This window comes from Leptonychotes weddellii, chromosome 5 (assembly GCF_054177405.1).
Source record: "Leptonychotes weddellii isolate Sample4059 chromosome 5, ASM5417740v2, whole genome shotgun sequence".
Classification (NCBI taxonomy): domain Eukaryota; kingdom Metazoa; phylum Chordata; class Mammalia; order Carnivora; family Phocidae; genus Leptonychotes; species Leptonychotes weddellii.
The window spans coordinates 50775014-50802037 of NC_138373.1; the positions used below are offsets into that span (position 1 = coordinate 50775014).

Here is a 27024-nt window from a genome sequence, read left to right on the forward strand (position 1 = left end):
AAAAGGCACACAATTTTTATTAATATTTACAGGCATGGCAGTTCACAAAAAGAAGTAAAACTCAAAGAAATGGTTAGACTCAGGGGTTTTATACACTCTTCACAGAAACAGTAGGGACTGGGCTTCAAGATACGAGACATATTGGGGAGGTAGCAGGAAATATGCGGGAGAACCAATGGAAGAGAAAGGATATTTCAGTAAGATCTGTTTATGCAAAGTAATCTTGATGTTGACTCCCCTGTCTCTGAGAAGGTGAGTTGCTCTTCTCTTTCTGGGCAGGGTGGGGAAGAGAGAGGGGAAAGAGAAGGGAAGGAGGGGACACCTTCACACTTTTAGGCTGAGAAGGGAAGGACAGAGAACTCTTCCTGCATCTGTTGATTCTGAATTGTCTTCGGCTCAAAATAATCTTTATGCCAAAGTGGCATATTTCAGGATGACATATTCTGATTCCATTCGATGGCTTTCTAAAACTGTATTAGGTTTAGATGTGTGAAGGTTAATAAAAATTGAAGAAAACAATTATCCATTCATTTATTTATTCATTCAATACATTTTTATTGAGGGCAACTGCTGTGCCAAGCACTTGGCCAGGAGCTAAAAATAGAAGGATGATATTCGTTGCTCTTTAAGGCTTTCACACAAGCAGGAGACAGATATGGAAGAAAATTAAATGAACTACAATGCTATACGGACTGCAGTATAAGTACATGATACAAAAGAAATACAATAGGATTAATGGTCTATTTTGGTCTGAGGAAAATATATCAAACAATGCAGGAAAAGATGAATATTGCGGGTATTTTCCATAGCTTCCGACAAGCCCTGAGTGCAATCTGAAATCAGTCACTCTGTGACTCAGTAATGACAATTGTCAAGCGTCAGACTTAGCTAGCAAATTAGAATTCACCGGAAGCCATGTTCATTAAACAATTCATTTTCAGATGTGACTTTGGTTGAAAGGGCATGTCTTTGAACGTTTTACTAGTTGCTTATTTTCTTCAAAGGAAAGTAAACCAACAAAATGGTAGCTAATTGTATTCATATCCAGTCATACATTACCGTAAAAATATATACAACTGGGGGCTTAGGGAATCTCGTGGCATCTCCAAAGTCTCTTTCAGACCATCTGTTCCACTAATGTATGTCCTGCATACTGTAATCTGACTTCTAACCCAGTCTGGGGAACTTTGGAGAAAACGTTTCTGAACTGAATTTTATGTAGCGACATCTGTTCCCTGTGGGAAAATGCATTAGCCAGATTTGTTTACTTATTTCTATGCCTCCAGTTAATCTTTTTCTTAGAAGTTACCAGTAGCTTGCATGCAAATTCTCACAAGAACTCAAACTTACAGAATAGGCTCTTCTCAGCTAGCTAAACTTACCTGAAGTCTGCTATTGTTTTCCTGACTGCTTGCTAATCTCTCGGCATACCTATTATAACCCATTCTCCAACCTATTACCAATAAAGTTTACCTTTCTTCAGCTGTCAATCAACAGGCAGGATCTCTTTGAATTAAATCAGTTGCCCGGGGCAACGCTGAAGTGCTACATATTTCGAGGAAATCAGCATGACTCTTTGAAGTAAAAAGGGGTAATTTTCCATTCTTTGTGCCAGTACAAAAATCAAGCTTTGGTGTGACAATAATATTAAATGTGTTGATCCTTAATCACAACCCGACTCAATGGCTATTAATGCCAGAAGAAAGGTTCTTTTGTATGAAAATTCTCTCTGTGTCTTTGACCATCCTAGCGTGTGTGGGGGCAGTCCGGGTGGCCATGCAGGTGGCCCTATTAGGCGATGACAGCTGTAAATGCCATTTATTCAGAAAGCCAAGCTGCTCACTTCTGTTTGTGGAGAACGCAGCAATTATTTAAAATTACTTCTCAAAATCTTATCTCTGGCTTCATGTGTTTCTCTTATAAAGGCTAAGTTCATGTTAGCCTGTGCAATTTATAAAAGGATTTCCAGAATTAATTTTTGTCTGGCGCCATTTTTTCTTGGTGGGTGTTTCTGTCAGGCTGCTCTGTGATTCTCATTGAGCATTGCGTCCTCTCTCCCACACACCTGCCATTTTACAGACGGGGAAATAAACATTGATGGCTTCAAGTCCACAGAATTGGCAGAGTTGAGAAGAGGGCCCAGGGGTTCTAATTATAAATCCCACTTGAAGTGGGCCTAAGTATACCTTCTAGAGCATTTTGTTTAATCAGCTGTACACAGAAACTTGTTGCCATATTACATAGTTCTGAAGAGGATCCTTGAAGCCTAAATATATATGTATTATGTGGTTGACATTTCAGAACACTATTTCCTTCCCCCTCAGCCTCCACCTCTAGTGAGCCTAAAGGAGGCAATGAGCCTTCCTTCCTTCTCTCAAAATCGTCCCATCCTTCCAACCCTTCCCTTCTAGTTCTTCAGTCTGTTCACTTTCCTCCTGAGCCATTGGAAAGGCCACTGAAGTAGAGCTGCCCCCAGTTTTCCTCCTCCCCCAACCAGGTCATCCAACCCAGAGCCAAGCAAGAAATAACCTAACCATGTTGACTCTCAGGCTCCCCATCCCTAAAACTGGAGTCCACAGTCTTGGAGGGGTTTGGTGACCCCTTCTCAGGGATCTCTTACTTTCTCTATAAACAATAAAAAATTTTGTGTCATTATGCTGATGACAAGATCTAAAATTAAAATAAGTATTGAATCATCTGGGTGCCTATAACCTAGGGTTGACAGTTTCACCATCTGTATTTGTCTCTGTGTTCACTTGTCCCCTACAGAGCTGGTCAAAAAAAAAAAAATTAATGTAGTTTTTGTTTAACTTGGGGTGAGAACTATAAGGGACTTTAGACTGAGTGAACTAGTGAAGCAGGTTTTTTAGAAAGGCCATTTAGACCCAAAAATGGCGATTTTCAAAGTCGAGGCACATTTTACAAATTTTTCGAGGACTGAATATAATCATGCTCAGTGGTAGAGGATTCTTGTCGAATTGTCTCCACCATTAAAAGCCTCAGTCGGATGGGCGTTGGTCATATTTGCATTTCACAATACAACATGGATCTGTCTGCTTTCTCCCGTTAGGTGGTCTTCTGGCTTTCTGGCTGCTGAGGCTGCGAGTTTCAGAGCTGTGTGCTCAGCACCTCAGGGCCACAGAGTTTTACAACATGTTGCCCCACTGCCTAGCCTCAGCCCGGCCTCCCACGCTGTTATCTGTTCTCATAGTCTGGTGACTAAGTTTTTCAAACTGTCAGGTGCATGTTTCAGCAGAGCAATCACCCATTTGCTGGCTCCTCATGGCTGTTGCAGCTCCAGATCATCGTGTTTCCTCTCTCATTTCCTTCTGATTTTAAGATTCCTGAGGTTTTTGTGTCTTCCTTCCCAGGAGCGTGGCAAAGTTTGGCTTGATGGGGAGGGTAGGGACAGGGAGCATGTTTGGTTCTTTGAGGGGAGCATTATTGACTTGTTTATCCGGTAGCTGGGAAAGCCTTCTCATTTGTGATTTCTCCTACTCCTCCCTCTTGCCTTTGGCTGCCTTCCAGTACCTCCTCTCCTGTCTCTGTCTCTCTGTCTCTGTCTCACACATGCGTGTGTTTGTGCTGTCCGATAAGTCACGTAAATTACTTTTGACTCCTAATTCCTCTCCTACATGACAATGCCTTGAAAAAAAATGAAAGCAATTGTATAACATGTAAACTGGGTCAGGTGCTCCGCTATTAACTTTAACACACTGTGTCCAAGACACTTTGAAGAAATCCACCTCTGCCGTTCAGGCAAAAGAGGGGATATCTTGGCTCCTATCTACAGATCAGCTCCATTTTTCCCCTAATCCCTTTTGCATTTTGCACCCCAGGATTTCAGCCACGGCGGGAAGACGAACCATACTCATACTGGTTGGAGTGCAAAATGTTGGAGGGCGGGATGTTGGCTTCACCTGGGCCAGGTACCCACCCTGGAACCAATCAATTGGGTCCAGGGACAGGCATGTCTTCTTAATGTGGCAGCTCCCAGATGGCCCCAGGGAAGGACCTGCAGGGGGTAGGAAGGAAGGAGGGGCTACTAAGCAAATCATCTTAGGGATCCATTTCCTATATGGCATAGTATATGAAAATCTCAATGATCACAGGAAGTCAATATTGTTATTCCCGTTTTACAAATAATGAAAGATTCTTGGAGACATTAAGCCACGCAGGTGATAAATGGTTGGTCAGATTGACTTCTGCCACAAAATTTACCCCGTTTCCACTGTGACATGACACAGAATAATATTTGTTTGGAGATGAACATTGAGTTTCTTTAGTAAAATAAAGGAATTCTTAACCAATTGTTATCCAGTATCGCTCACTGAACTTCGCTAAAAGTCATCATTTTCTTAGTTATTGGTCATATTATCCCAATAATATGACATGAGAGCTACAAGGGACCACGGACCTCTCTGCCAGAAACCCTGCTGGAATTCCAGTTGCCTTCAAACTCCATGTCAGCAGCCTGACTCCCCACATTCCCATCACCCAGTTCCTGGGCTACTTGAGCTCCTCTCACTCTCCACTCTCCTCGCCAGACCCCAGATATCATACCCCTCCAACTGGCTCCTTTGTAAAATCTTAAATCCAAACCTTGCACTCTCTGACTACACCGTCCCCTCATTCTGGCTCTCAGGCATTCCCACCACACCTGCCATTGTCTCAATGAGGTATCCAACACTTTGCCCCCAATTTCCCTTCTGCCTCCATCTCCTCCAGCCTCCCCTTACCTCCCCGGGATGCTTCTTCATGTCAACTAGTCTTTACCACTTTCCTCTAGCCATGGTCTTCACATCATGCTGTGGAGCGATTCCCCAACCTTGAACCAATGGAATTGTTTGTGTTCTCCACTCATTTGTACTCTTCAGAAATAAAATCACCAAAAGCACAGATTGGTACCACAAGGCATGGATCTCTGGGCACTCACTGTCCCATTCTCCACAGTGGCTATTTCAAGACTTCACTGTTTTCTCAATTCTTCTACCCAATAGCACCCTCCTCATGCTCAGCAGGTGACCTTGTCTGCTACTTCAGAGGGGAAATTGAAGCCTTTTTAGTAATAATCTTCTCACCTTCCAACCTGGGAACCTGTGACCTTTAGTAAATGCTTTATCATGAAGGAAGACCTGACCCCCTCTCTCTGGACTCTGGGGGCCAACTCCCCTTCTTCTCAGAGAGCACAGTCTACAGATTTTCTTCCTGCTTCCCTGAATCTTCCATATCTTTCTATCTATAGCTCCTTTCTCTCAGAGGTAAAAAATACTAAGTTTGACCCATCAAAGCAAAACAAAAAATATAACTTCCATCTTTAGACTGCTTCTGGTCGCTCACCAGTAGGATACAAACTCCTTGAAAAGAAGCAGATCTTTCCTCAGCATAATCCCTGCTCTTATCAGAAATATTTATTAATATGGGGCACCTGGGTGGCTCAGTTGGTTAAGCACCTGACTTCGGCTCAGGTCATGATCTAGGGGTCCTGGGATCGAGCCCCACGGCAGGCTCCTTGATTAGCAGGAAGTATAGTCTGTTTGTCTCCCTGCCCCTCCCCCTGCTCATTCTCTCTCTCTCTCTTTCAAATAAATAAATGAAATATTGTTTTTAAAAAGAAATACTTATTAATATTTGATAAAATGAATGAAGGAATGAAGGAATGTACGAATTCAAATGCTTCGATTGATAGGTAAGGAAACCGAGGTCAGCTCATTGTCCAGACTTCTTATATAAAGCCAAACCAGGTTTTATGAGATATTTGTAAATGATAGGTATTTCGTGTTTCCAACACTTTAGTCAACTGGTATAAGAATAGATATTCAAATACAATATATAACATGATTTATACCTAGTCTGGGATGCTTTTGAGATACTCATTCTGGAGTTGCTAAAGAAGAACATCATGTATGTGTAGAGTAAGCTGATTGGGGATTTACTAGAGTGAAGCAACTGCTCACAAGTAGTAGTTACTAAGGAAAGACTCTTGTCAACACAGCAGCCAGAACCTATTAAAATCTATGTCAAATCATGACACTTTTCTGCTCAAAATCCTCTTATCACTTCCCACCTCACTCAGAATAAAAACCCAAGCCCTGACCATCACATCCAGGGTTCTCCAGGATCTGACCTTCCTTCTCCAGCCTGATCCCTCCATTCCTCCTGGCCGCTGAACCTGCCAACCTTGCTCCCTCCAGAACCTCTGCCCTCCTTCCTTTGCCTGGAAAGCCCGTACCCTGGGGAGCCACCTAGTACACACTCCCTCACCCTCCTTTGCTCAAAAGTCACCTTCTCAGTGAACTTTAGGAAACTCTCTATCAGTCAACAGAATTTAAAGGATGAAGTTCTCTGCATAGAGAAAACCATTTGGGAAGACATCTCCCTGCTGTGTTATGGAAAGAGATGACACCTCCCAGAGGCTTAGGAAAATTTCAGACAGGCTTTGCCCTGGAATGGCTCATCTCCCTTTCTGCCTCTGAATGCCTCCTTTCTCCCTTCCCAGAAGAAAGGAAGCCGGTGTGCTGATGCTTCCCTGGACTAGTCAAAGCCTCAGCACTCAGCCCCTGACACCCCGTTTCCAAAAGTGCCTTCCCATTTTGCTCTTTCCTGCCCCCACCCTCCCATCGAAGCCTCCTTTTCCTCAGAGCAACTGAATTTGTGGGGTGTATTAAATCAGTGGGCACTACAGATAAAAAGTCTGCTATGTTTATTCTCTGCACAGGTTGTTTGCATCTTAAAAGCTGAGCATATTAATTCCAACAAATAGTGAATTGGTAGATGATCCAGGGAGGCTATTTTTGACTAGGAAAAATCCTGTGGGGACCTGGGCCTCCTTTGGGGATACACTCTGACACTGACAATATAACACAGCAAGTGGATGCCTTACTTTCTAGAGTTGATCAAACCCTGATATGTGAGGAATTGTTTTTAAGTTTTCCAAAAAACCTAAGTCATTGCTATACTGAGATTTTAACAGCAATATGCCCTAGCTAATATTATTCAATTTGGCATTTCACATATGTATATAGATTTTTCAAGTTGTCATTTTTTTTTTTTTTTTTGTAAAGCCAATACTACAGCATTTGAGCAGGACCCTAGTCCTGCATTATTTTTGGCTGAAAGTGCTCATTAATTTCACAGGGTAGTACTTGGTGATCATGACCTTAAGGATGTGTTCTGTTTTTAAAGGAAATGTTTGACCATGGAACAGGACAACTTATCACAGGCACTTAATTTAACATGGAAACCAGCTGTTCCTTTCTCTGGAAGTCTTAGTAACTGTTAAGGAAGGTAAAGTGGGAGAATTGGAACCCGAAACTTGGTTCATGGGCCAAAACCGTTTTCAGAAGAAAGGCCTCCAATTGGCTGAAGAGAGAGCTCAACACACGAAGGACACCCCCCAGAATAAGAAGCCAGAATTCTCAGGGCACTTCAGACAACTACAGCCCAGCCTCCTTGAGCTGTCCTTACTTGGCTGGTAGCCAGAGGAAGATTTGCGGAACTCCTGGGAAGCATGCCCAATGCAGAGTTCAAAGCTCCCTATTTGAACAGATTCCGAGTACCAGTAGATAAAAGGCTGTCATCATTTTAGAAAAGACTAGGGTGCTTTGTTTCGTGGCCTGATCTCCAAATATTTCAGAATGTGCTGGTCTCCCTGTACCTAGTATATCCCTGTCTATTTGTCTTTAATCAGCAGCTTTACCCAAGCTGTATTTTGGGGGTGGGTTTCACAAAATATCATAGCTTTAGAAATTACAATTGAAAACTTGTCCTTCAATAGATACTGTGGTAGTTCCTTGAGGAAAAGTACTATGTCTTATTGAATGGTTTCCCTAGAGCCTAGCACAGTGCCTGGCAGGTTGTAAGTGCTCAGTAAAGTATGTGTTGAATGAATGAATGAATGAATGAACAAAGGACTAAACAAACACTGGGGATTCATTTTTTTAGAAAGTATAATCTTTGGGGGTTTATAAGAGGAAATCCTTATAATATTTTAAAACAATATTGGAAAGTCTGTATGTTTAGGAAGTTCAAATAAGTCACTTACAGAGAAACTGGTAAACCTCTGAGCAGTTAGAACTGGTTGTGCATAGAGGAGAGACAGAACACAATATAGCTTGAGTCAAAGTCCATTTAGGCCACCCAAGAAATGGGAAATTGGATAGGTTGAGAGTGGTCACATGGAATCTTCTGACAGTTGGGTAAATATCAAAAGAGTTCCTAAGTAAAGGCAACTGGGAGAAGGTGAATATGATTTTACAGTCTGCGCCTGCCAAACACACATGGGAATGCACATGAGGGGCTAAGTCAACACCTCTTTGAGTTTCAAAGTCCTAGCTCAGGATTCCCCTGGAATCCCTGGGAAATGAGCCTGGGCAGGTTTGCAATTTGCATTCTCTCCTGCTCTTTTCATATGGTGACTGTCTGAACTGGCAACATCAACTCTTTGAGCTCTTCCAAGAAGACCTTAACTCGGGCAGCCTGGGATGGGCCTCCATCTAACAGGTGCTTGATCGCTGCCCAAATGTCCCATCTGCCACTTTGGATGAGTCTCTCACAGAGTCAGTGACAAACAATTTCAGGTCTGCACACTTCATTTATCATCTGTTGTTTACCATACGTGTGACTGACTCAGGCCCATCACCATCCAGGCTTAGTGGGTTGGTGGTACCTGGGGTTTACTGAGTTCTGTACATGGAAAGGCATGCAGTACCAGGCCCTACCCAGGCCTTGGGAGTGGGAACTGTGAGGAGGACAGTGGGGCTGGGAGGGCACAGAGTAACTCCAAAGAGCCTCTGACTGACTGTTGTGAGAAGCAATATTGTAAAGGGGGAATTTATTAAGATGTTTTATACTGGCATCCCTGAGATTTGGTCAGAGGCTCCAAAATCATTTTCACATATTGTGGCATTTGATCAACACTGGGAGTACCTTTTAAATTTCTTTTCCTTCCCGTGTATCCCTCACACAAGGCACTTATTTACTTTTCAAAGCCTTTTTGGCCTCTGTCACTATTCTGACATTAATGAATGAGTCCATTGGCTTGTACTGATTACTTGCTGTGAGGTCAGCACTGTGCTGGCCCCTGCAAAGACCTTGCTACCTGCCCAGTTTTGAGACTCGGTCACTTCAAAGAGATTATCATCTAAGTAAGGAAATAGAACTAACATGGCAGAGCACAAAGTGCGACAGGAAATCAGGAAGAGGCGCATCTGTGAGGGATGGGCCAGTCTAAGAAGGCTTCAGGGGAAGCTGGAGCTTGGGCAGGGTGGAAGGAGGAACTGGAAAGAGAACAAAAGCAGAGCCTTGAGGAGGATAGCCCAGTCATCAGAGGCAAGTAGTGTGTATACGCGTGTTGGTGGGGCGTGAAGGCTTGAGCTGTGCTGGTTGAGTCCTGGAGCCCAGGGAGAAGTTGCAACAGCATTTCAGGCATGTGGTAATGAGGGCTTGGGTGAGGGTGTCAACAATGAGAATGGAGAATAACTCGGGTCATTGAAATACATGAAAGGAAATGAAATAGGAAATCCTTTATATTGACTGAATGTCAGAACTGTTCATTATTTCTTGTTTTTCCTTCTCCCTACAATTTTATGCTCTAAATGTTCTTAAACATAATGTTTTCTGAATTCCTGAGTACATTGAAGATTATATCCTTCTTCACCAATCTTCTAGCTGCAGCATATAATAGAAAATAGAATGAGGGTATATGGTGTCAAATCATAGGAGCCTATATTCCAGCCTGGGCTTTGAGGGGTGTGACCGTGGGCAAGCTAGTGAACTCTTCACCATCTCCAAATTGGGGATAGGAATGTTCCGTAAGACAGGTATGAGGATTAAAGGTAGGTGAAGATTCCTAGCATATAGGACCCCTTTCCTTTTCTTCCTTCAGGAAGCTCATGAAAATCTGGAGAGCACCTGGCCTGTTCAGTCCCAAGTTGTAGACCATAGATTTGCCAAATACCAGTCATATAGACTTTACAGGACACACTTGCCCTTTACCTTGCAATGCCATTTATCCCAGTGCTTACACAATATCCTCTCTGGATCCCCAACTTTACATACTTCACTTTTTCGCCTTTCCCTCTTCCCCAATAGATATTAGAGTTTGCAACCTAAAAAAGCATAAATAAATAAATAAATAAATAAATAAATAAAGGCACATGCTTTTGTAACCTAGAAGCAAATATCCCTGGTTCCCGGTGGGTCTTCTTACCAGGCCTCGGTTTGGCCTTCCCTATCAAAAATGTCTCTGTATTTGCTGCAATTATCTTGTAAATGAACTCATCTTTCCCTAAGTGGGTGCCTTTTTTTTTTTTATACAAAAATAGAAAGCATAACTTAAGCAATAACAGAGTTGAGTGTTAAGCTTATTACTTTCTGGAAATACACTAAATAGCAATGATGTAAAGAACAAGAAACAAACATTGTGTTTGAATTATTTTTTAGCCTTCTGATTATTTCAAATTATCAGCCAGGTCTCCTGTGTAACCCTTACCCACCCGCAGGCTAGGCGGGGAAGATGGGCTGCTGAAAGGGTACTTGAGATGGGAAGAGAGAGCTTGTTTCACATTAATCAAGAGTGAGTTCTCCTCGCTAAGAATAACGTACCATCCATAAGACTTTGAGTCACGAGCCAGATCAGATTTTGATGTGCAAAGCTGAATATCTAGGGTATAAGGAAGGAAGGATTCTGAGTTCAATGTCAACTCTTGGTTCAGTGTCCCTAAATTGTAAAAGAACAGGCTTTTATTGAAGACTTACTGTGTGCCGAGTATTGAAAATTCCAAGGATGTTCCGAAAGAGCCTAAGTGCTTGTGTAAGTGGCTGAAAAATGCTCTTATTGTCAAAGCTGGCAGAGTTTTGGACAGGCTGCCCTAAAAGGACAGAACATTGCTTAAGTGGGAAAATGGTCTTTATATGGGAAAACACCTAACAGACCATTGGGTTCTACAAATAAATTTCAGAGCTAGTCTAGATGAGAGAAGGAGAGAGGCTGGCCTCCTAGTAGATAAGACAGGGAAAATATCTGGATAGAGAGAGGAGTGGAGGTTGGTGAGACTTTTCTCCAATGAGAAGGATGGTCACCAAGAACGTCCCTGTGCTAAATGACTTGGGGGGGTAACAGTGACACCCAATATTCAATTCCAAGTTATCTCCTGGTTTTCTGGGTTGTGCTGTTGTCCATTATTATCCCAGTTTTTAATAAGCCTCAACTACAATAAATATATGTTTAAAATAACTTTCTTTGGAGAATGAAGGAGGAAAAGATATCCAGAAGAATTGTGAAAGTTTTTATAATGGAAAAAAAAATACTCAATGTCCAGAGCACCCTTCTGTGTGACCTCCAGCTTTCATTGTCTTTTGGGCTATTTTGTAACTCTAGAAAGTAGAATAGCAGTAGTGATACAAATGATTCTGTTCCTAAAAATGCAAATTATGTAGGGGTGCCTGGGCGGCTCAGTCAGTTAAACAGCAGACTCTTTGTTTCAGCTCAGGTTGTGATCTCAGGGTTGTGATCTCAGGGTCATGAGATTGAGCCCTGTGTTGGGCTCCATGCTCAGTGGGGAGTCTGCTCAAGATTGTCTCTCCCTCTCTCTCTCCCCTCTTACCCCTCCCCCTGCTTGCATGCACTCGAGCTGTCTCTGTCAAATAAATAAATAAAATATTTTTTCAAATGCAAATTATGTAGAGGTGCTGTTGATTGTTGCCACGTGGTATTGGCCACTTTGATCTGTACATTTCTTTCAACATGTGTGTATATTTTTAAACATTCTTATTTGAAGCAGTGGTAATATCTTACTGGGTCCCTCATCATTAATAAATTAAATCTTTGGCAAGGGTTTATTACACATTTGTACAACCATCACAATTTAACTTTAAATTTCTAATTTTTAAAATTTTTAATTTTTTAAAAAAAATATTTATTTATTTTTGCGAGAGAGAGAGAATGAGCAGGGGGAGGGACAGAGGGAGAAGCAGGCTCCCTGCTGAGCAGGAAGCCCAATGTGGGACTCGATCCCAGGACCCTGGGATCATGACCTGAGCCGAGGGCAGATGCTTAACCAGCTGAGCTACCCAGGCATCCCCCAAATTTTTAAATTTTAACTTTTAATTTAAGTATAGTTGACATATAGCATTATATTCTTTTCAGGTGTACAACATAGCGGTGATTCAACATCTATATACATTATGAAATGCTCACGGGAAGTGTAGTTACCATCTGTCATCATACAGAGTTATTGCAGTACCATCGACTATGTTCCCTATGCTGTGGCTTTTATTCCTGTGATTTATTTATTTTATAACTGGAAGTTTGTAGCTCTTAATCCCCTTTATTCCTCCCATCCCCCACCCCCCAACCTCCCCTCTGGCAACTACCAGTTTGTTCTCTGTATTTATGAGTCTGTTTCTGTTTTGTTTGTTTGGTTGGTTGGTTGGTTTTGTTTTTTTAGATTTCACATATAAGTGAAATCATATAGTATTTGCTTTTCTCTGTCTGACTTAATTCACTTAGCATAATACCCTCTAGGTCCATCCATGTTGTCCCAAATGACAAGATGTCATTCTTTGTTATAGCTGAATAATATTCCATTAGATGTAGATATTGATATCTCACATCTTTTTTATCCATTCATCTATGGATGAACACTTAAGTTGCTTCCATATCTTGGCTATGATAAATAATGCTACGATGAACATAGGGATGCATATATCTTTTCAAATTGGTGTTTTTGTTTTCTTCATGTAAATACTCATGACCCTGAGATCATGATCTGGGCCAAAACCAAGAGTCAGATGCCCAACTGACTGAGCCTCCCAGGCGCCCCCACCCCAAAATTTCTTTTTGAAATAAATTAACAATGTCGTGCCTCTGGGAGGAAAGATATCCAGAAAGGGAGGCAAGGGTGGTGTGGTTCTCCAAGGAGCTTCATCCCTCTGAGGAGTCTCAGTGAGGGCAGCACTAGAGAAGTAGAGGTTAGGGTTCTGCATAGGAAAACCTCAGGTTTTTCTTCTGACTCTTCATTATCATCTCCTTTTCTTTGTGCAGCCCTCACTCAATCCTCCCTGGGAATTACCACCCCAAATCGGCTTTACCCTAGTGGCAAATGTATGAAGGCTTTATGAGAAGAATCTCAGCCACAAATAGCAAAATCAGAGGTGTCCTTGTAGCCAGATAAAAATAATAAGCGTGAGGTCACACAGACTTGACCTTTCATCCTAGCTCCCCGTTCTTCAAAATGTAGTAAATTCTTCACTTCCCTAGAGATTTCTCAGAAATGAAATGCTGAGATAACAATGCTAACCTTAGAGGCTATTGATTGGTAGGGAGGCAGGTAAACAAAGATAATTCCTAGAACTTGGCATATGGTGGATATTCAGTGTGATTTCCCTTTTCCCTGAGACAGCCAGCTCCAGAGAATGAACTAGATCTGAGAGGCTACAAAAAGATTTTAGGAAAAGGACAGATGAGATTTCCAAACGATTAGGATTTGGGGCTTGGGTTTTTCCATCTTTCTTTCATTAGGTTTATACCTGTCCAGGGACAGATGTGTAGTTGGTTCTCAGGGACAATGGATTTGTTCTCTCACGTCTTTCTGCCCTATTGCAGTGACAAAAGAATCCTGATCCATCAGTAGTCTGTCCTCCAACAGTTATTGACCAACTCTCTGGCAAAGATACCAGGCTGCTGGCAGCGTAACCTTTGAGCATCTATGTAAAAGAAGCACAAACTAAGGGGGAGTACGAGCTGTCTTTTGTTCTCACTCTTCAATACCAGTACATTCTGGATTTATTTGTGGCAGGTAGACTCAGCCTCAAGACTCTGTCTCCCCCACCACTAGTCATCTGGTTGACTCCTACCCACAAAACTGCCTGTAGGTGGGAATAATGTCTCCTCCTAATCAGTGAGGATGACTCAGTGTGAGCTTTTTGTCCCTGATTATTTTCCTGTAATTTTGACTTATCTAGTCTAATGCCATGGTGCTGGTAACATTCCTTTTCTCTTCACAGGACTCTCTGTAAACACATTGCTCTTTCAGAGAGTGGCATCAAAGCCAAGGGCAGGAAAAGAATTTCCAGAATGGTCGATGAGCAGGTCACATTTTAAGAGGATTCTCAGGCATGACCAAGAACACGCAGTATTTCAATTCCATTCATCCTTCACTTCAACACTTCTTGCAAGGTCACTCTACCTCCTGATTTGGGAGGGTACAAAGCAGCTCAGCCCACTGGCGCCGTGGGGGCCCCTGATTGTCCATACTGCAAACACTCTGAAACAGGGATATTATTTGATGCCATGTACTATTCATTCATCTGTGTATAAATGAGTGATTTGTGGTCACAGGCGTATGCTGAATAGGGTTGTTTTAAAAAGAAGAAAGAAGAAAATGAAATGTTAAGTCACATTTTTGTGGGAGGAGTCACCAACAAGGTGATGTCAAAGCCCAAGACGGAGTGCTTTCTGGCTTTGGAAGACAGATGACAGAAGTTGTTCTGACCCTGTTTAAAGAGCTGGCAGTCTTTTGTCCATGCCCTGCTGATAATATTTCAAATTGCTTAGATTTAAACAGTTGCTATAGGCAACATATTGCTCAAACTATTAAACTCGGGAGGGAGGTAAAGATGGCAGAAAATCACCTCATTGTTCTCCTTTGCAAAATAGGAATACTGTCCTCATATCTGTCTTACAGGAATATTAAATGCTTCTTTTTGGTAAAATACTTTGGGTTCTTCAGAGAGAGAAGCTCTGGAGATACTAAGAAATTGTTATTTTTTAACATATTAGTAAGATACTCTATTAAACTATATTTGCACATGTGGATTTTATCAGATTTTAAGGCCTTACTCTCTTGGTTCTGATCAATTCCCTTGAAGTGAATTTTCATGTTTATGGTAGTTTGTGAAAATCAAAACCAGCAAAACCAAATCATGAATATGATTGCTCTTTTACTACAGCTAACAAATGGAAACAGATAGGGTACTTGAGTCCACTAGAACTTGTTCCATGAACTCATGTAAGTCACCTGTATTTCTCGCAGATTTCTTAGTTCCTTAGAGGTTTCAGAGAACCACACCTTGCTCCTTTCCCGAATGAATAGTGTTTCTGTTATAATAACTAAGTGAATCCCCAGAGTGCAAAGCATATATGAACACACTCCATTGCCTCATCTCTTATGTTCTACCAGAATTCCATTTGAAAGTGTCCAGGGTCCTTTAGAAAAGAGAGTGTGCACAGGATCTCATGTTTCATGGATCATCAGAAGTGTGAAGATTAACCATTGTGTGCTTCTTTCAGAGGTAACTAAGTTTGCTTAGATTTATCCCCATGTACCTACATACAGTCAATAGGAATATTTCCATTACCAGATACAGAATCCCTGTTATTTTTTCTTGGTACTTAGTTGTCAAAACGTCTAGGTACTCTTGTGATAAATCATTATCATTACATATAATAATAATATTAGTAGCCACCATTTCTTGAGAACTTGGCAGCACCATGAGAAAGACTTCACATGCATTATCTCCTCTAACCCTGGTAATAACCTGTGAAGCAAGTATTATCTCCATTTTACAGATGAAAAAAACAAAAGCTTGGAGAGAGAAAATAATTTGCCCAGGACACACATCCAGAAAATGGTAGAGTTGGATGGTATTTATGCAAATAATTAGGTGCTGGGTTTTTTTTGTTTTGTTTTGTTTTGTCCCATTTTTAGTGATCCCACATAAAAGGATAGAGTAAAATGTCTGTAGGTTTTCTGCATATGTTGCTTCTGATCAGCCAGGGGACCACAAATTAAGTCAAGAATGTCAACAAGCATTTGTGTTCTGTTACCCTGCCTCCCTGATACAAGAAGGTCTAATGGACCGGGTAATACCTCGATTAGTTCACTCAACGATTATTTCTTGTACGAGTCTCCTGATTTTATTCATCCTCAAGCCCCTGCTCCAATCTTCCTCCTCCACAAAGCCTTCCTCAATTTATCTTTATCAGTTTGTCCTTATACCCACTTACTTGTTATCCCTTTATTCCTAAAATGTGATATGTGGACCACTGGGGAGATACGAGATGGTTCTAAGAGATGTACAGACAACATTTTTAACAGTTTTAGTTTTCTGTTGCTTATTAGAGAAAATCTAACTAGCACATTAAATCTGTGATTTCACAAATATTATTGTTTATGACAAAGCTAAATTTCTTTGTCAGTTAAAGACTCTAAATACATGACCTTAGTGTTGGAGATACAGGGTGTGACTTCTGAAGTTAAGGAGATGTTGGGGAATACCATATACAATGACAGATTATTATATTTTATAATGTCTCATTTTCACTGTATTTAAGTTTTATTTTATAAATGTGGCTGTTATCTTCACGAACACTTCTGAAAACTTGCTACATGTCCATTTCTATACTGAAAACCTAGATATATCAATTCTTTCTTATGACAACTCTGTGAGGTATGTACTATTACAAACCCATTGTATAGAAGAGGAAACTGAGGTCACAGACATTAAGAAACCTGCTCAAGTGCACCCAGTAAACAATAGAGTTAAAATCCAGGTCTATCTAATGCCAGAACTCATCTTATTACCACTTATATGGCCTCCTTTCTATTCGTATATTCCTCAAGGTTAGAAATTGTTGGAGAGTATTCTAGTGTCTGAAATTATTGCTAGAGTACTTTGCCTTTACCAGAAAAGTTTAGAAAGCTAGAATGTCTCAGAAGAAGGGATGACTTTTTTTTTTAAATAATAAAGATTTTTCTCTTTTAGAAGAACATAAAATAAGCATCAAGAATTGGAATAACATTGTGTCCTTTCCAGTAATAAGCAGAGTGAGTGTAAGTGCTAAGATAATTCTGTCTTTAGTGATTCGTGAGAGACACTCCTGATTGAAAAAGTAAAGAAAAACCCCCCAATACCTTTGCTTCAACATACACACTCACATACTCACACACACACTCACACATACACACACACACACACACACACAGTATTTTAGATGTCAAGCCAAAGTTCTGTTTCAGGCACCTGATTGTGGGGGGTAGAACTGACTTGGGGGTGGGGCATAGTCAACTCTGGGAACATAAGCAAATTTTGTGGAATACATTCACCCTGCCAATTTTCCAACTCCATTGCTTGAACTAAGATCCAATCCTCTCTACACTAAACAAAAAGATAAGAATATCAACCTGTTAAAAATCTGTGTTGGTTTAAAAACCAAAATGAAACAAACTGCTAAAGCCAGATTGACTTCCTTTCAAATCCTTTGAGTTTTTAATAGAGAAAAATCTCCTTTATATTTTATTGATGAACCCTAGAGATAGATTTGGGTTTTTGGTTCATGGCATTCTCAATTATTAAAGTAGGTTCATTATGGTGATTATGGGAAGAAAACTTCATCCTATTTTCCCCAAGTCATTACCTTGATCACTTTTCATCTGACACTGGAATCCTGAGTTCTTCAGGTGGGTAGTGAATGGGCTGACCCTGCCAGTCTGGGCCTAGGTATATATATTAGTCACATTCTCCAGAGAAACAGAACCAATAGCATATATGTATATTTCCATACATAGAGGGGCGTGGTATTTATCATAAGGAATTGGCTCATGTGATTATGAAGACAGTTAAGTACCGAGATCTGCAAGGTGAGTGAGCAAGCTGGAAACCAAGGAAAGTCAATAGTATAATTCTAGTCCAAAAGTCAACAGGGTTGAGACTCAAAAAGAGCCAATATTTCAGTGTTAAGCCCACCGGCAGAAAAAAAAGGGGAAAAAAAAATGATGTCCTAGCTCAAAGGCAGTCAGGCAGGAGGAGCTCCCTCTTTCGGAGGAGAGTCAGCCTTTTTGTGCTATTCAGGCCTTCAACTGATTTGACGAGGCCCACCCACAGTAGGAAAGGCAATCTTCTTTACTCAGTCCACAGATTCAAATGTTAGTCTCATCCAGAAACAGCCTCACAGACACACCTAGAATAATGTTTGACCAAATCCATGTGGCCCAGTCAAGTTGACATATAAAATACACCATTACAGTATACTCCCCACTTTGTAATGGAACATTTTTAGATTGTATCTCCTAATTCTTATCCCCCAACTTTGCAGAATTTCCCCAAACCTGAAAAAGTTCCAAGCTTCTTCTATGCACTTCCCAATGCTAGGCCCTTAGTAAGGAATCAATACATGTTGAAATTATTTTTTTAAGTGCCAAGGACAATCAAAGCTTGAGAGACAAGGAAGGTGACAGTGGACTCCATCAGCTAAACTTCTATTTTCTGTACACTCGATCTAGGTGTTAAGAAAATAGAATTCCTTGAAGACAGTAACAAATGAGACTAGCTGGGTATGTCACACATTGTAGATAAGAAATAAATGTTTATGGTACTGAGAGTGTTAAAGGAGCGTTCTCAAATGTACATTGTCTCCAACAAACCATATTTTTAACATTTGCATAATTATTAAAATGAGATTTCAGAATTATTAAAGTGTTGCTTTCAAAATGACCTTTGGTACTTAGTTACAAAAAGAATGGTCAAAATACTTCCACATGTTCTAGAAAATGAATGGGCATGCAGGGTTTGAGGATGAATTATGACAATGATTTGCATTTTCTTCCTTGTTGCCAAAAATAATGTTAGTGCCTTCTGGTGTTCGTGGCAGGCAAAATAAATGCCCTTTGTCTTTCCCCTTGTCAGAAACACACTAAATCATTCAGGGTTGTTTGAAGTAACTTCTATTTTTGGTCCTGTTTTCACGAGCATGAAATCTCTCTTTAGAACCTGGGGAATGCTTTCTCTTACAAAGCCATATTACAATATGTTGATCAGTCCTGGCTATTTGTATGTGCATCTCATGGTCTTGAGGGAACAACATCACTTTGAGAAAGGGATGCCCTTCCCTTGACTTGGGCGTTCAGCCAGGAACCGGGGCTTCTCTCTTTCCTGTACATCCTACTGGTCATACAAAAGCACACTAGCACCCTGTGTCAAACTATTTTTAAAGAAAGATGAGTGATGATAATATTCTGCACCAGGCCGATGACAATAACCTGAAGGTTTCAGACACCAACAACCTCTTGCTCTTTCAGGGTCTTTTATCATGACGTCCTCCATGAACTAGTTCCATAGTTTGTCACACTGCCCTCTGCTGGCCTGGCCGGTACTTGCTGATACAGAAAACGAAAAGATTTTCGGAAGGGAAACTTCAGCATCCTTCTCTGGCTCTGACCACTGATTACAGCTCTTCCAATGTAATCCATAAGTCCATCCAAAAAGTGCCACTTCTATAACACTCAAGGATCACTTACTCTTTGTCAGGCAATATAGGCACTGAGAATATAACAATGAACAAATCATAGACTCTGCTCTAAAGATGGTCTGGTAAACTAGTAATTATGGCAAGAAGTGAAAATGTCCACATGTGGGTAATGACAGTGTTGATGGTCTTCCTGATTGTGACTATAGATCATACTCATTCTGTTGGTATAAGAAGATCATATCCCGGTCCTGATGTACTTACCACAAATATTTGGCATCACAGATTTGTGACACTCTGTATTCCCTTTGGGTGTAGGCCTGTTCATTGTTTGTCTGCAAGATTAATGCTTAAGGATGCCTGTCCAACAATTTGGACATGTAGATAAAATGCAGTGAATGGTTAGGCCCAATGTTTTAGTCCACAGTTACAAAGACATCCTAAATCATTGAGACATATCTAGAACAGCAACCCAATTTCTAATACATTTGGTATTCTGTACCTTCTAACCAATATTCCTCAGTGAACAAACCACACTAGAAATATGATTTGATTGGTTAAAGCTTAAAGAATAACAAACTAGTCATTTGCAATTACAGCAAAAGCATGACCATAATTTAACTCAGAGGCTTTTCAGGTAAATCTAAAGATACAGGTGATCAATGTGGGGTCAGAGTAAGGATCGTGGCTCTAAAGGTAAGCAAAGGTCTGAGATGGTGACTGAGAGAGGAGCCTGCATCTTTAACTATTCTTTGCAGTTTTGGAACTGCAAGATCATTATCCCAGGGGGCTGTTTATTTTACTTTTCTGAAGTTAGGGTAACTGCCATTTAGATCTTGGTCCAAAGGCATCTGAGTCAAAGAAATTCTACAATTTTCCACTCAGTTGTGCTGTTCTATGATAATAAAATTCAATTAAAAAAAATTTTTCAGGGCACATGGGTGGCTCAGTCAGTTGAGCATCTAACTCTTGATTTCAGCTCATCTCTTGATCTCCGGGTCCTGGGATCGAGCCCCATGTGTTTTGGGCTCTGTGCTCAGTGGGGAGTCTGCTTGTCTTCCTCTCCCTCTCCCCCTGCTCTCTCTCCCCCTCTCTCTTAAATAAATAAATCTTAAAATTCTTTTCAATTAATAAACTATAAACTATTTATAAAACAATTTAAAGGAAGCCTGAAAGAATGTAGTTGCTTCGGTATCTTTTCTCACTAATAACCAGCTTGCATTAACCATTGATTAGTTCAACCTAGTTTTCTTTCATACTTGAGTAGAATATGCCCACCTAACTCACCCTGGGTTTTTGGTCTTGTTCTGTCTTGTTTTAGCATGTCCGTGGCTTCAAGATCTCTACAGCTATCTTTTCATAAGAATTTTACATTGGAATTTTTCCTCTTGTTCTGGATTTTACTTAAGTTAAAAACTCAATAGCTTCCAACTTAATGAGAAAAGCTACTAATGTGCCTGCTCAATGCTCATAATTAGTCCTCTAAGTTCTAAAATTTTGTCATGTTCTCTGTGACATCCATTTTTGTCCTCCCTACTCTAGAAAATAAGTAACTAAAACTATCAGGGAAAGCAGGAATTGTAGGAAAAATACACTTGTGGTAACCTAAAGTGTTCATTTCATTATTTATTCTTATTATTGGAGAAAAGTTTCCACTGGGATATAGTAGCACTCCTTTTGCTATTTCTCAGCACTCGAGCTCGAATCCTGGGGATATCTGCCATTGTAGGGGAGGCTGAGACAGAGAAACAAGGCTTACTCTGTGCGGGAGAAGTTGTGCTTGGATAGAGGTCTACCAGCAACCACCTCAAACTTATCACTGACTTCTAGCAATGTACTTGAGGTATAGCAGGTGAATGTTTGTTGAGGGAATGGTTAAATGGATGAGTAAATTTCTTTCCATGCCTTGTATAACTAAGGGCTATTACCAGTGCAAGGTCACACAATGACATATTGAACAAGTATAGAAATGAAGCCAAATTTCTTGACTTCCAGCAAATGTCCCCCATTCTATCCCCCACCTGCATTGACAAGGACCAGATGTCACTCAGCCCTCCTTGTATCTGCTTTCACAGTCGGAGTTGACTGATAGGGTGCAAGGGTGGGGGAGTGGCCTCTTCTCCATTCTTTTTTTGGATCTTTCAAAGTTGTTGTTGTCTGTTATAGTTTTGTAAGAAAGTAAAGAGTGGAAATTGTCGACATTCCTGATAGAGTCCAAGGGTGGGGGGGTGGCCTGTTCTCCATTCTTTTTTTGGATTTTTCAAAGTGGATCTTCCAAAGTTGTTGTCTGTTATAGTTTTGTAAGAAAGTGAAGAGTGGAAAAGGTCGACGTTTAGAGAGTCAGACATTTGAAAATTAGCCAAACTACCTCAATCTATTTCTTAGATGGGTTTATATTTGACAAGAAACTGAAATATTATCGTACCATGTTTTCTACACCATAAAAAGTCAAGCTGTTTTTAGACATCTTGTGATCTGGAAAATAGAGGATTTTATAATTACTGGCCCTCCCACCACTCACTGTGTTTCACCCCATCGGATGGTGATATTCAGTAACAAATTTAGTATATTTAAGGGTATCCATAAATCCACAACTCAATTTAGTCTTGAAAGGTAAAACCTTATAATAGAGTGCAGTTTGGGTCCTGAAAAAAAAAAATCTCAGCATCTTTAATAACAAATGAAGTTAAATTGCTCTTAATTTATTTAAGCTGAAAAATGTTCTTCTAAAAACAGACTTAGATCATGAGACCCGTAAAGAACGTATCTGAAGATTCCGCTATCAGAAATAGCCAGCATAACACAGGAAATGTGATCCTTTTTTGGGCATGAACTGAAGGCTTAAGTGCAGGTACTTGGACATTCTCTGATAAAATAAAATGACTAAACATTTATCTGGATTAGGAGTGTAACAAGGGGAAGAGAGGAAGCTGGTCAGAAATGATCTACAGGATAGGAATGAAGACCAGCTTTCTTTTGTGAGTGCTTTTCAAATGTTTGTATCTCTATGTCTCTAATAAAATAAATAAATATTCCCCAACACTTGGGATTATTTATATTACTGTGACCCCTTCCTAATCTGCTCATGTTTTAAAATCTCTTTCATTACACTCAGGTTTATTCTTAATTGCCAGCATTACCTTCTTCTGTCACTGTGGATTTCAAAATTTTGTTTTAGATCTTGTAGCTTTCTTGCAAAGAAAATAATTCAGTGTAATTCTTCATTGTTTTCATCTACTGGAATACTCAAAATGCAGCAACTCATTGAGGTGGAATGCAAAGCAGGGACCAACCCAGATGTTCTGTTCAGATTTAAATCCCAGCTTGGCCACTTGCTCCAATCTTTGACCTTTGGACATGATTTAAGTATTTGTGCCTACACTTTTGCATATTTAATAGAAATTTTAAAGCTCACATAGAGTTATCATGAGGATTAGAAGAGATACTCTTTGTCAAACCTTAGTTCAGGAACAGGTCCTTAACAAAGGTTGGATTTTTTTGTAATTATTATTTCCTTGTTCCTGCTAAGGATCTAGTGTTCTAGAGTTAGCTAAAATGTTAAGAAGGCATTGTGTGAGGAGGTGAAAGTGGGCAGTGTTCCCTCTCAGCAGTTCACAGCTTAGACTCTGGACCTCATTTGATCATAAAAGGAGGGGAGCGTTGTGTGTGTGTGTGTGTGTGTGTGTGTGTGTGTAAGAGACAGATAGAGAGAGAAATAATCTTGAAACTTCTCTTTTGTTTCCATGGCACAATTTCTGGGTATCCTTTTTACACTGCTCTTTTTTGCTGGCTCCATTTTTCCTCCCTACCCTCCTTCAATCAGTCCTTGGATCTCTTGTTTCTCTCTCCACACTGTCCCTAGATGATCAGGTCCTCACCATGATTTCAACCCTCACATGTCTGATAAGGGCACCCAACTCTCTACTTCTAGCTCTCCTGAGCATTAGATTTTTATTCCAATGGCTCATTGGGCATCTCCCTCTAATATCCCTTAGCATTTTCAAACTCAACATCTTTAAATATGGGACACATTATTTTAAGCCCCTCTCTCAGCTGCCAACATTCTCCTCCTGAGGTCTTTTCTTGGCCAGTAGTGTCATCATTTACCCAAACCCTCTAGCTTAATAACCTCAGAGTTGTCCTGAACTTCGTCTTCTAAGTCAACTCAGCTGCCAGGTCTACCTCCAAATCAACTGTCATTTCTTAGGGGTGCTTAGGGGTGTTTCAGTGAAAACCAACACAAATTAACTCCAAAAAGCATGGATGCCATGTTGTTCTTTGCTGAAGTTTTCTGGTGGAGAAAGGGAACACTTTGCACAACTCAGAGAAATATTTTCTTTGTAAAGTTTTGCTCTTCATGGCAGCTGATCAAAATTTCACCAGCTCCTCTCTCTTCCTCTTTTTTGGCTCTATCTCTACCACCACCCCCCCCCAGCCTCATCCACCTTCCTGGATCTTTCCCTCTGTGTGTCTTCCTGAGCTTATCGCATGCAGTAAATTTTGGCCTCTCTGTACTTCTTCAATCAAGGAATTATAGTTTTAAACAGTCAACACAATCAAGTTCAGTGTCTAAGCAGAAGAAAACACAGAGAAACAAAAAGATGATAGAAGGCAGTGCTGTGGGAGAGTAAAAGTAATAACTAAAGATAATAGAGGCTATAAATTCTTTAGCCTCATTTTTTGGCCTCTCTCATACCAATATACCTTATAAATTCATACATGATGAATTCTCTACTATGAGTGCTCTGCCCTTTCCCTGGGCTTCTAGTCCAAATTTTCAGCTTTACCTAGTCATCCCTTGAGATTTAGCTCAAAGATACTTTTTGCATTTTTCCAAAGTACTCACCAACCCCCCACAACTAACACAGTAAATTACTCTTATTTTCTGTATTCTCAAATAACCTTGAACACACTAATTGTGCCTGTACCTCCTCTCCCACTAGAATGTAAGCCCCACAAATGGGAATCTCTAATTCAGTGAATGACGATTGAACTTCGACTATGTGCTAGGCTGTGTTCAAAGTGGTTGGGAGTCATGGGTGAACAAAACACATAGAAAGTTCTGCCCATTGGGGAGCTTGCATTCTGGGTAAGATACAAACAATAAACAATAGCATTCTAAATGAGTAAATCAGACTAGGTAAGAAGGTTGTGAGTTACAGAAAAATGGAAATGTAGAGGAATCTGGAGTACGTGGAGGTACAGATGGCAATTTCAGATTGCATACAAGGTTGAGAAGGTGAAATTCAAGGAAACATAGAAAGAGATGGAGGAGATAGCCCTGGATATACCTGGGGAAGAGCATACAGAAAGATGACACAATCGCATCATGGTAAAGGCCCCAAGGGTGGATCTCCCTAGAATTTTGGAAGAAGAGCAAGAAGGTTGGTTTGGCTAGAATAGAGAAAACGAGGAAAGAGTAGCCAGAGAGAAGGTTGCAGAAGTGATGGGAACCATATCATATAGTGCCTGGAAGTCAACAAGGCTTTGGCTTTTACTCACATGAAATGCAAAGCCACGTCTGGGTATTTAGCAACAGACTGACACCATCTGACTTACATTTTGGAAGGATTGCTCAGGCTGCTCTGTGGAGCACTGACTATAAGGATACACAGATAAGGAGCAGGGAAGCCTGTTAGGGGGCTATCATAATAATTGAGATGGGATGGTGGTTGCTAGGACCAGGTAGTAGGATTTCATAACTGAAGGAATTCAAAGTCAGCAGGAATTCAAGAAAGGACTGTCAGGATTTTGGTCTGAGCAACTGGAAGGGCAAACTTTCTATGAACTGATATAAGAAATACTTTGGATGGAGTAAGTGTGAGTGTTATCAGTATCTTGGTTTTGGACATAATGAGTTAGAGATAGCTCTTCAACATCCAAGAGATACATCCAGTAGACATTTGGGTATTTGAATCAGTATGGGAGAGAAGTCTAAATTGGAAAAAAAAAAAAAAAAAGCCATCTTTAGTACATAGATGACACAGCCATGTAACTTGAGTGGGTGTAAAGAGTGAAAAAGAGAGGATCTGATACCCCCTCCATTAACTGGTCAGGACACAAGGACAAATGCGCAGAGGACACTGATGAGGCACCAGCGCAAAGTATGGAGAAACCCAACAGAGCATCCTGGAAGTCAAGTGAGGTGATTAATTGTGTTAAACCTGATCATAAGATGAGGACCGACACCCAAGAGCAATTTCCATAGACTGTAGGGAGAAGAGGCCTGACTGAAGTGGGCTGAGAGAATGGAAGGAGAGGAATTGACAACGATGAATGTCAACAGACCTTTGAAGGAAGTTTACTAAAGGGAGCGGAGAAATTGCTTAGAAACTGGAGTTAGAGGAAGTGGATTGAGAGGAATTTGTTGGTTTTGTTTATTTCCTCATTCGTTTTAAGTTGAAAGTATGTTTGTATGCTGATGGGAATGCTCCAAAAGGCAGGCTGGAGGTAGATGAAATGGGAGAGAAATGGAGAGATTCCTGGATCGCCATCTTTGAGAAGGGAGAGGATATAGCACCAGCTTTATTAGTTCATCCATACTAACAAGATCGAGATTGAGCTTTGTTTTCCTGAACTAGCGCCATGTTTTGTCCATGGTGAGTATCCAATGAATGTGTATATAATTATTTGCTTTTTCACTAATGTAGAGAGGGAAAAAAATTCATTCTGTCTTATATCTTCTTCCCTCTCTCTTCTATCTATACCATGTTATACTGTAGTCCATCCTCTTAGTTCATCCAACATGTTCATAAGGAAAGAAGAGAGAGAGCAGTGGTAGTGGGTAGGGAAGCATAGTGGGAGGTGGGGCAGTCAGGGAGAGACAGAGACAGAGAGAGACCTGTGAAACATTGTGGAACATTAGTGTTCAATTATCTAAAAAACGAAAGCCAAGCAATGAAGAGAATACTGTGTTGCCTGTCCCTGCCTTACACGCAGCCAGATAGTTTTCAGGGTAACCTAGTTGTGAATCAGCCAAAGTCCTCTGTCTCTAGTGGCTTCGTTGCTAATGGAGGGGGCTGTTTCCCAGCCACTTTTTCTCCCTCTCTTCTGATGCTGCAATGTTTTCCTCCCTTTGGCTCTGTCCCTACGTTCCCAACTGTCTTTCCACCCACACACACACACAGGGACTGATTTCCAATGTGGGACAAACTTTTTATTTTCCTTATAAAATTTTAGTGTACTTTGTGTTGCTAAATTAGTTCTCTTTCTGTTCCATGTCTAAAGAGCCTGTTCTAAACACTGGTGAGAACTGACTTAGTGTAGAAAGACATTCTAAACTCTTCTCCTAACATTTGTAGTAATTAAGTATCTTCATGATCAAAATTAAAAAAAAATTAAATCTCTAATAATGAAGCAAATCAGACCACCACTAAACTACCATAGGAATAAGTTAGTAAAAAATTGGTATGTCTCACCTGTTTGATGACTCTGGGCCCCGTAATAAATGGCAGGCACTGTAAATCTGACTGTTCTGGGAAAAGCCGTCATTCCTCCTGGTCCCTCCATTTCAGGAATACAGGATTAGCCATGGATTTCGCAGAAGAGTTGATCCAGGGCTATTTTAAGATTTCTCTAGTTCAGAGATTCTTAGATCAGCAATTGGCTCAGAGAATATAAGCTAATTCCAGATGTCTATGGATCTGGAATTTTCTCTTACATATTTAAAAGTTATAGATTCTTGCCATACCTTCATCTAATGTATGCAATGAGGCTTACAGGTGCTATATTTCAGTCTCTGAACTTTCACCCAGAAGCTGAGGTTCTCTTTTGAATTA

At 40.6% G+C, this 27024-nt stretch overlaps 1 long non-coding RNA gene across 1 annotated transcript; it reads right to left on the minus strand.

Annotated features, from left to right (window-relative positions):
* LOC145721658 (uncharacterized) lies at nt 1-26879 on the minus strand. The gene is made up of 2 exons (XR_014145486.1): nt 26665-26879; nt 1-4015 (listed from the first exon to the last, which is right to left on the minus strand). It is a non-coding gene; the product is annotated as an uncharacterized LOC145721658 (long non-coding RNA).
* Nucleotides 26880-27024: the final 145 nt, after the last annotated feature.